A 13,112-nucleotide genomic window follows, 5' to 3' on the forward strand; every position below is an offset into this window, starting at 1 on the left:
CTTGTTTAAATCATACATTGAGCTTAAGATCGGCTCTTACCTCTTGAAGATCGAGGGTTGAGGAGATCTAAACTTGGAGATGGGAGAAGTTCCAACTTTTGGTCTCCAAGCTCCAAAACTCGTTCTAAGCTCAAAGATCTTCAAAACCAAAGTTATAAACTTGTAAAGATCATGGAAAAAGGAAGGAAAAACTCAAGATTGGGGAAGGATGGCGGAATGCTCACCTTGGCCGAAATAGGGAGAAAAAGCTCGCCCATTTTCGGCTAAGGGACCCTTTTATAGTGGCTGGCCAGACCACGTTCGGGGGCCGAATGTGCCTCCGCATCCATGCAAATGTTCGGCGGCCGAACCTTGACTTCCCTCACTCATGCTTTCGGGGGCCTAACGTGCCTCCAAAACGCATGCATGTTCGGCGGCCGAACCTGGGTTTTCCTCCAAAGATTTTTTTATGCAAAAACTCATTTAATTTCTTACTTAAAAACATGAAATACATGAAAACATTTCATAAAATCATAGTTTTACCCTTCTAGAGGTTTCCGACATCCGAGGTCCCACCGGACGGTAGGGATTCCGATACCGGAGTCTAGCCGGGTATTACAATAACATACACATAAAACACATGAAACATATAAGAAACTAACCTTAGAAAAGATAAGGGTATTGCTGGAGCATGGACTCCCGTGTCTCCCAAGTGCACTCTTCTATAATGTGGTGGTTCCACAGGACTTTCACCATCGGGATTTCCTTGTTTCTCAGCTTCCTGATCTGGGTGTCTAGGATCCGTACTGGCTGCTCAATATAGGTGAGATCCTCTTGGATCTCCACATCAGGCTCACTAAGAACCTTATCCGGATCTGACACAAACTTTCTCAACATTGAAACATGGAAAACCGGATGGATTCTTTCCATTGAAGCAGGCAAATCTAGCTTGTACGACACATTCCCAATCTTCTGCAAGACTTCAAAGGGTCCGATGTATCGTGGGTCTAGTTTACCTTTCTTCCCAAAGCGAACCACTCCTTTCATTGGAGACACTTTGAGCAATACCAGATCCCCTTCTTGAAACTCTACCTGTCTTCTGCGGATGTCTGCATAACTCTTCTGTCTGCTTGCAGCAGTCTTGATTCTTTCTCTGATTATGGGTACCACTCTGCTGGTAATCTCTACTAGCTCAGGCCCTGCCAAGGCCTTCTCTCCAACTTCTTCCCAGCAAACAGGTGATCTGCACTTCCTCTCATACAAAGCTTCATATGGAGCCATCCCGATGCTAGCATGATGGCTGTTATTGTAGGCAAACTCCACCAAGGGTAGATGCTGCCTCCAAGAACCGCCAAAGTCCAGCACACACATTCTAAGCATATCCTTGATAGTTTGGATGGTCCTTTCTGACTGTCCATCAGTCTGGGGTGGAAGGCAGTACTGAAATCCAACCTAGTACCCATGGCATTCTGCAGACTCCACCAAAACCTGGAGGTGAACTGGGGCCCTCTATCCGACACTATTGAAACAGAAACCCCATGCAGCCTGACGATCTCATCAACATACACCTGCGCCAACTTGTCCACAAAATAGCCACTCCTGACAGGGATGAAGTGAGCAGATTTGGTGAGTATGTCCACAATCACCCATATGGAGTCCAATCTGTTGGATGTCGCCGGTAACCCCACTACGAAGTCCATAGCTATATTCTCTCATTTCCACTCTGGAATAGGTAGCGGGTTAAGCATTCCAGCCGGCTTCTGATGTTCCAGCTTCACCCTCTGACACACTTCGCAGGCTGACACAAACTGTGCCACTTCTTTCTTCATAGCTGGCCACCAATAAACTTTCTTTAGATCTTGGTACATCTTGGTGGCCCCGGGGTGAACGCTGTATCTTGCATTATGAGCCTCTCTCATAATGTCTCCTTTTAGCCCTATGTCATCTGGTACACATAGTCTACTCCCATAGCGGAGGATCCCCTTGCTGTCGAATTTGAACTCACTATCTTTGCCTGACTGAACAGTCCTAGCAATCTTTACTAACTCTGGGTCCTCATGTTGTTTCTGAGCCACTTGCTCCAGAAACACGGGTGCCACTCTCATCTGGGCCACTAAAGCACCTGTACCAGATAACTCCAACTGTAGACCTTCATCAATAAGCTTGTAAAACTCCTTCACCACTGGTCTCCTCTCTGCCGCGATGTGGGATAGACTGCCTAGTGACTTCCGGCTTAGGGCGTCTGCCACAACATTCGCCTTACCCGGATGATACTGAATCTTGCAATCATAGTCACTCAGCAGTTCTACCCATCTCCTCTGTCTCAAATTCAAATCTCTTTGACTCAGGATGTACTGCAGGCTCTTATGATCTGTAAAGATCTCACATTTTACCCCATAGAGGTAGTGCCTCCACATCTTGAGTGCAAAGATTACTGCTGCCATCTCAAGGTCATGTGTGGGGTAATTCAACTCATGCTTCTTTAGCTGTCTAGAAGCATAAGCAATCACCCTCTCATTCTGCATTAGTACACAACCCAGTCCCACACGGGACGCATCACAAAAGACTGTAAAATCCTCATCACTAGATGGCAGAGCTAACACTGGTGCTGAAGTCAACATCTTCTTAAGCTCTTCAAAACTCTCTTCGCACTGGTCGGTCCACACAAACTTTTGATTCTTCCTGGTCAACCTGGTTAGAGGAGCTGCAATCTTTGAGAAGTCCTGAACGAACCTCTTGTAGTAACCTACCAAACCCAAGAAACTTCTAATCTCTGTCACTGAAGTGGGTCTAGGCCAGTTAGCCACAGTTTCTGTCTTCTTGGGGTCCACCTCTATTCCATTTTCTGACACTACATGCCCCAAGAATGAAATGCTCCTCAGCCAGAACTCACACTTAGAGAACTTGGCATACAAGCCATGTTCCCTCAAGGTCTGCAGAACCAACCTCAGATGATGGGCATGCTCCTCTGCATTCCTGGAATACACTAAGATATCATCTATGAAGACAATAATAAAGTGATCCAGGTATTGACTAAACACTCTGTTCATGAGATCCATGAATGCTGCAGGGGCGTTGGTTAACCCGAACGGCATTACAAGGAACTCAAAATGCCCATATCTGGTTCTGAAAGCTGTCTTTGGCACATCCTCATCTCTGATCCTCAGCTGATGGTACCCAGATCTCAGATCTATTTTGGAGAAACAACCCGCTCCTGCTAGCTGGTCGAATAGATCGTCGATCCTTGGCAAAGGGTACTTATTCTTGGTAGTGACTTTGTTCAACTGCCTGTAGTCGATACAAAGTCTAAGGGATCCATCCTTCTTTCTGACAAACAAGACTGGTGCACCCCATGGTGAGGTGCTCGGTCGGATGAAGCCCTTTTCTACCAGCTCTTGCAACTGTTCCTTCAATTCCTTCAACTCAGCTGGAGCCATCCTGTAGGGAGGGATAGAGATCGGTCGGGTTCCATGCATTAATTCTATCTCGAACTCTATCTCCCTAGCAGGTGGTAAACCTGGCAGCTCGTCTGGGAAGACGTCTGGAAACTCTCTAACCACTGGCACCGAGGCGGGCTCTCTAACCTGACTGCTAAGCTCTCTCACATGAGCCAAATACCCCTGACATCCCTTCCTAAGCAACCTACGAGCCTGAAGAGCTGATATCAGACCTCTAGGTGTACCCCTCCTGTCTCCTCTGAAGACAACCTCTGACCCATCCTGACCTCTGAACCTGACTACCTTGTCCCTGCAGTCCAAGGTAGCACCATGGGTAGATAACCAGTCCATCCCTAGAATGACGTCAAAATCTGTCAAGTCTAGAACCACAAGGTCGGCGGAAAGGCATCTCCCCTCAACAAAGACTGAACTGCACTGGCAGACTGACTCTGCCACTGATGGATCACACTTGGGTCCACTGACCCAGAGAGGACACTCTAACTCAGAGATCATCAACCCTAACCTCTGGACGGCTCTCGGAGCAATAAAAGAATGAGATGCACCAGGGTCCATCAAGGCATACACATCTGAACAACCAATGACTAAGTTACCTGCCACCACGGTGTTAGATGCATCTGCCTCCTGTTGAGTCATCGTGAAGATCCGTGCTGGAGCTGATGGACCTTCACCTCTGAAACCCGCTGAAGAAGAGGCTGCCCCTCTCCCTCTGCCTCTGCCACTGGCCTGAGTCACGGCTGGAGCTGCTGGCTGAGCCACACTACCAGAAGCTGTCTACTGAGACTGTGCTCCAAAAGCTGCCCTAGGACACTCCCGAGCCATGTGTCCTTCTTGCCCGCATCTGAAATAGGCTACTGTCCCAGCTCGGCAAACTCCCCTGTGTGGCCTACTACACTTTGCACAAACTGCATTATCCGCACCAGAGCTTGAGCCACTCCCTAGTCCCAGACTAGACTTGACCTTGTTCCAAAACTTGTTCTTCTTGGGCTTCCTATTGGTATTACTCCACTTTTTGCTGCCTGAAGCTGCTGCACTAAAAGAAGAAGAGCCTGGGGTCTTAGAACCAGAAGGCTGTGCCACTGACTGCTTAACTGCTCCCTGAACGATGGCACTGGCCTCCATTTTCCGGGCCATATCCACTATGGCGTGGAAGCTCTCCCTATCTGCTGACTGGATCAAGGAGGAATATCTAGAGTGGAGTTTCATGATATACCTCCTTGACCTTTTCTGATCCGTGTCAAGGTTTTGCCCTGTAAATGGCAACAGCTCCAAGAATCTGTCTGTGAACTCCTCTACACCCATCTCATCGGTCTACCTCAACTGCTCAAACTCTATCATCTTTAGCTCTCTTGAACTATCTGGGAAAGCCCATCCTGCAAACTCGTTTGCAAACTCCTCCCAAGACATGCTGTCTATTTTGGGGTTCACATAATTCTTGAACCACTCCCGTGCCTTCTTGCACTTCAGCGTGAACCCAGCCATCTGAATGGCTCTACTGTCATCAGCCCCAATCTCATCTGTGATCACCTTAACCCTTTCAAGATACACAAATAGATCATCCCCTTTTTCGTACTGAGGAGCACCCAATTTCATGTAGTCGGTCATCTTGACCTTGCTTCCACTGGCTGAGCTAGGTCTAGGAGGTTGAGTAACTGGGGCTGCTGGTTCTGTAGGTGGTGGAGGTGGTGCAACATTTTCTGAGGTAGGGTTTGCTGGATTTGGATAGTAAGGTGGGGGTGGATACATTGGGTATTGTGAATATGGTGGGTAGTAGGGTGGGTATGGCATCTGTGTGGGATAAGGGGTGAAGCTAAGGTAATCCGATGTACCTCCCATCGAATACCCGAGATTTTGTGAGAAGTGTGGATAGTAGGGTGGCTGAACAAATCCTGAGGCCTGAGTGCCTCCTTGGGATTCTCCCATTCCTTCTTCTGACATACTAACTCCCAGACTGCCATCCCTCCTCTGCTCTACATCCATATCATCCCCCATGTCCTCTGACATTCCTCCCTGAACTGTTCCCCTCACTGATCTGCTCCTACCCAGATCTAGAGACCTTCTAGGGTCTCTTACTGCTCTTTCTCTGTTAGACCTACTAGACATTGCCCTAGGCAATGTAGGAGGACGGGCGCTCATGCCCTCATTCTCAGGTGGCACTCCAGTCAATCGTGCAGATCGACGAGTTCCTCTCATCCTGTTTTCTGAAAGGCAGCACATAACAAGCAAACATTAGCATCATATGGTTCATGTGGGCACACATAAACCCTCATCACATACATCACATATCATTAATGCACATGCATATAATCATGGCATTTCACATCATCATGCAAGACAGGACTCCACATCCTATCCTAGTGGACATGATCTTCCTATTGTGCTTGACCTTCTATAACATCTATGAGCCCAACACTCTAGGTCCGACCATATGAACCTAGGGCTCTGATACCATTCTGTAACGACCCGAAAATCGGACCGCTACCGGCGCTAGGATCCAGGTCGGCATAAGGCCGCCGGGACCCGTAGCAAGCCTAACATACATCCTGTGAACCTGTTTAATCCCATACATGATCAACAACATACATAAAAATTTAAAACTTTTCTTTCATTCATACACCAAACTCAACCTGTGCATGCACTGAGCATAGTCATAATCATAAACTTGACCCCTCTGTGGGATCTCATCAATGCCCCCAATGGGTGGCCTAACATGTTTTGAGTTGGTTTACATCTACATCATAAAACATCTAAGATCATGTAATAAAAGGGATAACAACATCCATAGGGTCAAGCACAACTTCTAATCCTCAATATCATCATACATAACATGGCTATTCAAACTTTACATCATCTTACAATTTATCATGTCCACTATCTATCTATTACAAACGTATGACTTTACTCTTCTTGACTTCTCTATCTAGCCCGTACCTGCAATCCTGGGGGATTAGGGAAAAGGGGTGAGCTACTAGAGCCCAGTGAGCAGAATAATAGAAAACAACATTTAAAATCTCATGCCATCATGTAATGCAACACATCACAACAAATCACATCTCGGATGGTATTGTCACCAATAGTCCTCTACATTCCAAAGTGCCGGGACATAGAATGGGTACAACCGGTCTTTCTCTTAACATAACATATCATAACATACCAATGTGCCAGGGACGTAGAATGGGTACAACCTGGACTTCCATACCATATCATGCCGTAACATTATCATACCATATGAGGACTAGAGGATCATCCAATAACCAATCCACATCAACATCATAAATGCAATGCAACATATTCGTGAATTCTAATGCAAGCAACCTAATTCATCACATGTCATTCATGATGCATGAACATGCTAAAAAACTTTATAATTTATTTGCTTTAAATCATAAAGGTTTATTCTACTCACCTCTTGGCTAGCTCTGACAAATACTGATGTAGCTAACTCACTGCTGGGGTCCTCGGTTCCTCGGGTCTGAACCTACACAGGTGGACTCAAATGAGGGACCAAACAACTAGAACATAACTCTAAAAACATCCCCCAAAAACCCTCTAAAACTCCTCAAAATATTCATGCAAAAACATGCAAAGGAAGGCTGGACAGGGCACTTTCGGCGGCAGGTTCGGCGGCCGAAAGTCCCTCCAGAGCCGAAAGTCAGGCAGGTTCGGCGGCACCTTCGGCGGCCGAAACTCCCAGACAGAGGCGAAACTCATGCATGTTCGGCGGCACTTTCGGCGACCGAAACTCCCAGATAGAGACGAAAGTCTCCTTTCGGGGGCAAGCTTCGGCAGCCGAAGGCTGCTTCCACAAGAGGGTTCGGCGGCCGAAAGTCCTTTCGGCTGCCGAACCTGGTTTCTCCCAAAGGGCAGAAACTTGGTTCAAACATGCACAAATGCCTCCAACTCATACCATCATGCATTTAGCTCAACCAAAACATGCATACAAGCTCCTAGGGGTCTCAAACTACCTTAAACCCCAACTACAACACATCAAACAACGCAAATCCAACATACATTGTCCATAAACCAACATAAACCCAAAAACTCATAAAACCCTACACATGCATTTCTACTTCAAGAATCAACTTAAAACTTGTTAAAAACATGTAGTGAGCTCAAGATCGGCCCTTACCTCTTGTAGATCGAGAGGAAGACGACCCTAGCTCGGAGATGGGAGAGATTTGAGTTCTTGAACCTCAAAGCTCCAAAACTCGCTTTAAACTCGAAAATCTTCAAAACAAGATGAAAACTTGTGAAAATCGTGAAAGACTTGAAGGAAAGAACTCAAGATCGGTGAGGGGCGGCGGAGAGCTCACCTTGGCTGAAAATGGGGAAAAAGCTCGCCCGTTTTTTGCTAAGGGACCCTTTTATAGTGGCTGGCCAGGCCACGTTCGGGGGCCGAACGTGCCTCCGCATGCATGCCATGTTCGGCGGCCGAACTTGAGGTTCGGCGGCCGAACCTGGTCTTCCCTCACTTATGCCTTCGGGGGCCTAAGGCGCACCCGAAATGCCTGCATGTTCGGCGGCCGAACTTGAGTTTCGGCGGCCGAACCTGAGTTTCCTCCAAGGGTGTTTTTATTCAAAAACTCATTTCCTCTTTACTTAAAATCATCAAAACATTAAAACATTTCATGAAAACAAGGTTTTACCCTTCTAGAGCTCTCCGACACTCGAGATTCCACCGGACGGTAGGAATTCTGATACCGGAGTCTAGCCGGGTATTACAGTCGCATTGCTACATGATACAGGCGTTGGGGCGCCTTAGTTTAATTTTGATATATGCTGGCTATTTTGCGAGATCGAGGTCTTATTAGCCTGTAATCCGAGCTCTTTCGAGAGGTCGGATTCAGACTTTTTATTTCTGTTTCAGCACCCTCTTGAGGTTAGCATGGCGCTTTGGTGCTTTTGGCTGTTGTGTGAGATCAAAGTCTCTTTACCTTATGACCCGAGCTAGCTCCTTTGGGAGGTCGGAGTTTAACTTTTCATTTATGGCCCAGTGCCTCAATCTTTTATGTGAGGTCGAAACTATGTTCTTATGTGTTGTTTTTGTGTGCTGTCACCGTATGCCGCTGTCTGCTGTGAGCATACGGTATTTTTTAATAAAAGACAAAAGAATAGTTCCTTTCGTCCTCTCAACTCGGTTTTGTGGTGCTGAAGGTCTTTTTCCGAGGCCAATCACCTACCTTACTGAGGGATTGCGCAAGATTCAAGATCTTTGGCCTTACTGTCGCTTCATCATCTCAGCTGGTTTTGTGGTGCCGGGGGTCATTTTCCGAGCCCGGTCACCTACCTCACTGAGGTCTTGCACAAGATTCAGGCTCTTTAGCCTTACTGTCGCTTCATCATCTCAGCCGGTTTTGTGGTGCCGGGGGTCATTTTTCGAGGCCGGTCACCTACCTCACTGAGGTTTTGCGCAAGATTCAGACTCTTTGGCCTTACTGTCGCTTCATCATCTCAGTCGGTTTTGTGGTGCTGGGGGTCATTTTCCGAGGCCGGTCACCTACCTCACTAAGGTCTTGCGCAAGATTTAGGCTCTTAGGCCTTACTGTCGTTTACAGGCTCTTTAGCCTTGCATGGGATTCAGGCTCATCGACCTTACTGTCGCTTCGTCATCTCAGCCGGTTTTATGGTGTCGGGGGTCATTTTCTGAGGCCGGTCACCTACCTCACTGAGGTCTTGTGCAAGATTCAGGCTCTTAGGCCTTACTGTCGCTTCTAGGCTCTTTAGCCTTGCATGGGATTCAAACTCATTGGCCTTACTGTCGCTTCATCATCTCAGCCGGTTTTGTGGTGCCAGAGGTCATTTTCCGAGGCCGGTCACCTACCTCACTGAGGTCTTGCGCAAGATTCAGGCTCTTAGGCCTTACTGTCGCTTCCAGGCTCTTTAGCCTTGCATGGGATTTAGGCTCATTGGCCTTACTGTCGCTTCATCATCTCAGCCAGTTTTGTGGTGCCGGGGGTCATTTTCCGAGGCCGGTCACCTACTTCACTGAGGTCTTGCACAAAATTCAGACTCTTTGGCCTTACACTTTCTTCTAAATTTTTTCTGCAAAATAAGAGTTTGCACAGAGCGTATATAACGAGAATGCTCGTTGTTAATTTAATAATATTCATCAATAAATAATATGTCGCACATGGCACTTAGCTTCATATTTAAGATGAATGTAAATATCAGTTTTGACCAACAATATTAACTCATGTAATTCAGAGACTCAATAAATAATATTTTGCATGTGTAGATTTCTCCAAGATTTTTCAATTTATAAAATACATGATCTTTTTCTTAGGAATGTCTGTGCTAACATTAATTAATAATAAAATTTTCATAACAATACTTGAATTTTGATGTTATGTAAACAATTATCAAGATATCTAAACTCAGGTAAGTATACTTTAATTAAATTTAGCGTTATCATTTACATACAAAACATATCTTTTAATAATCTATGAAATCCTTTATATTCAACAATAATTAATCAAAAACAATTGCGATAATCAAAGGCAGTCTCGAAATTTTAAGGCAAGATAAGAGCTGGAGCATAATTTATGCTAATGACAAGTGACAAACAGGTGGCAATTTTATGTGTACCTTACTTTAATGTCAATTGGCAATGAATTGTGTCCTATCCGACCTCGCCTATTTGTTGTCCAGTCAGAGAACTGTCCAATCTACCCAACTTGCTTTACTTTTCCTCGCGGGTCTCCCCCCTCTTTTTCTTTTTTTTTTTTATTAATTTTCTCTCTAACTTGCTAATCTGGGACTTTGTAGCTGACCTGTCCATCTCATATTTACAACATATATACGGCCGACCTCACAATTTCAATAAGTATATACATCGCTCATTCACCATATTCTTTTTCTTTTTATAGAGAAGATTAACATTTTATACTTATAGATAAGTATTTCAATCTGAAGTTTCACTTCACCGGATTTCCAAAAAAAAGTTAGTAGTAATAAAATCAAATAAGCATTAAAACAAACTTCTTGAAAGACTATCAAAATATTCTCGAACATAATGAATTTTTCTTTTTAGTTGGGTTATTGTAAACCTCTAGCTTCCTTTTTCGCACAAACTTTCATACCTTATGTGGATCTCAATAGGTGAATTTAGGAACTTTAGAGATAGTAAAATCTCTTTCGTTCCTATAGACGGTGCCAATTGATGAATCTGATTTTCCTCTTACTCCATGATAGATCTGGTTTTCTTTTGGGTCCATCATATGGGTCTCTCAATGTTCGATTTGATGAAAGAACCTGCAAAATAAGGAAAGATGGTTAGGGGTCTACCGGGAATGCTCCCGATGGAGACCCTCCGACGTTCAAGTCAAGTTCATGACTAGTGTAATATGGATAGGCCAGAGTTGCAGAAAAAAATAAAGTAAAAGAATATGGAGCCGAGAAAGAAGCCGGAAGAAGAAGGAAGACCCCCTCCTCTTTTTACTTGCCCCTGACGCCTCCCGCCTTCCTGCTATTGTGCTACTTGTCTATGTCACTCAGGCCCGTACGTACGGACGTGTCAGACCCCTTTCCATGTCAGGCGGCCATTTAATTCCCCCGGCACGCGTGCGGGCTGGGCTGTGAAGTGACTGGACCAGCTCTTCTCACTCACATCACATTACCGGACTGGACTTCTTCCTGCTGGGTCTGGGTTCGCGGATAATCCATCCGACCCGGCGTGTCTGGGTCGAGGCCTGAGATGCTGAGCTGGTCAGCCTAAGAAGGGCTTGATGGGCTTTGGGCCATTGTTTTCCTTTTGGGCCCGACCTCGCCCAGGATAGAGAAAGCCCAACAGTCATCAATTTTTATTATTTTTTCTCATATTTTTATTTAGTTGCTGTAAAAAAAAAAAAAAAAAACATTTATAGTTTGTACCAACCTTAGCTCACAACAAACAGAGCACAATAAAAGCAGAATATAGTATAGCTTAGGATTCCATTGATATGTATATGCATGGATGGGGATGAAATCTGAACTATAGCCTAAGGATAGGGCCAGCTTCCATGAATAAACCAGATGAAAGATAGCTACAACACAGACTACTGTCAACTGGAAAGATTTTCTTGTTTATTCACTGATAAAAGAAACTGTCATATTATGTTTATGACAAATCAATCCTCGTCATCTTACACTACGTATATATATTTATTATTCAATTCATTTTATAATTTTTATTTTTTATATTATAATAATATATAAAATTGATTATTATAATTTTATTTATATATTATTATAATATATAAAAAATAAATGATAATTTTAAAATTATTAAAAAAATAAAAATTATAGAATGAAAAAAATTTAATAACCCATTTAACAATCATTACTAAATTTTAAAACATTAAATTTGTTTATAAATTTAATAAATGATTTTCAATTTTTTTCTCAAAAAATATATTTTAAGAATCCTCAGTAATAAATAAGAAACTGTTTCTAATTATTTAGTTTATTCCGGCTTTATTTTTATAAGCTTGCCTTAAAAAAAAGCAACGGATTGATTTTCATATTATATTCGTTACTATTTTACTAATAGATTTTACAATTCATTATTAAATTTTAAAAAATATCATTTTTAAAAAAAAGTTAGCTACAAATCCAGATTTATTATTAAATCAGTTGCTAATTTACATATTTCCATTATTATTTTTCATTTCATCATTTAATTTATTCAATTATTTTCCTTTTTCCATCTCCTATTTTTTCTCTTATTTTTTTCCTATAATTTCTCATCTTTTTAATTATTTCATCTTTAACTGATATTAAATATTTTTAATAATTATAAAGAGTGAAAATTGTAATAACCCATTTTACTTTTACAAGATGGTATTTTTAATTAAAAAATGTTAAGGGTGGAGAGGAGAGTAGAGGTGGGGGAAGACACGTTTTGCAAAGAAGTGGTGGGCTGCCAAGCCGAACGTGTTAGGTTAGAACCTAAATGGAGCAGGTGTCGCTTCACCCCTCAATTATATTCTTATTTATTTTGAAAAATTAAATAACTCATCATTTAAAAAATATAAATTATTTTTTTTAAATTTTTGTTAAAATAAATATATACATTTTTTATTTTTAAATTTCAACAATTTAATATCTGTATTTTAATTCAATTAAATTGAAGTGTCACTCTATTCATATTTATTAACAACCTTTTTTTTAATTTGATAAAATTAATATATATATATATAAATTAAAAGATATCAATATTAATTTTAATATAATATAAAAATATTTTAATAAGTTTATTTATATAAATAACATAAAATTAAAGATTAAAATAGTAAATTTTATTTTTTAATTTAAATTGATCTCCAAATTCTGATTAAAAGAGTAAAGAAGTGATTTAAAAATTTAAGCTACCTCTATTCAATTTATTTAACTTTATTTGAATATATTTAATTTTTTAAATAATAATTTAAAGATATTTTTAAATAAATAAAATTATTTTTTTAATATAAGTGAAAAAATAAAATAAATAAAAATTTATAGAGCAAAGAGAATAGTATTTTTTGAAATATATTGTATAGTTTAAGATAAACTTATTTTTTTAAAAAAAATTAAATAAAAAAATGTTTAATTTTATTGAGTTAAAAATATAAATATTAAAGACTAAATTATTGAATTTAAAAAATAAAAATATGGGTGTAAATTTCAACCTAATTCAGGGACAAAAAGGTAATATATTATTAA

Source organism: Manihot esculenta, chromosome 12 (assembly GCF_001659605.2).
Source record: "Manihot esculenta cultivar AM560-2 chromosome 12, M.esculenta_v8, whole genome shotgun sequence".
NCBI classification, from domain to species: Eukaryota; Viridiplantae; Streptophyta; class Magnoliopsida; order Malpighiales; family Euphorbiaceae; genus Manihot; species Manihot esculenta.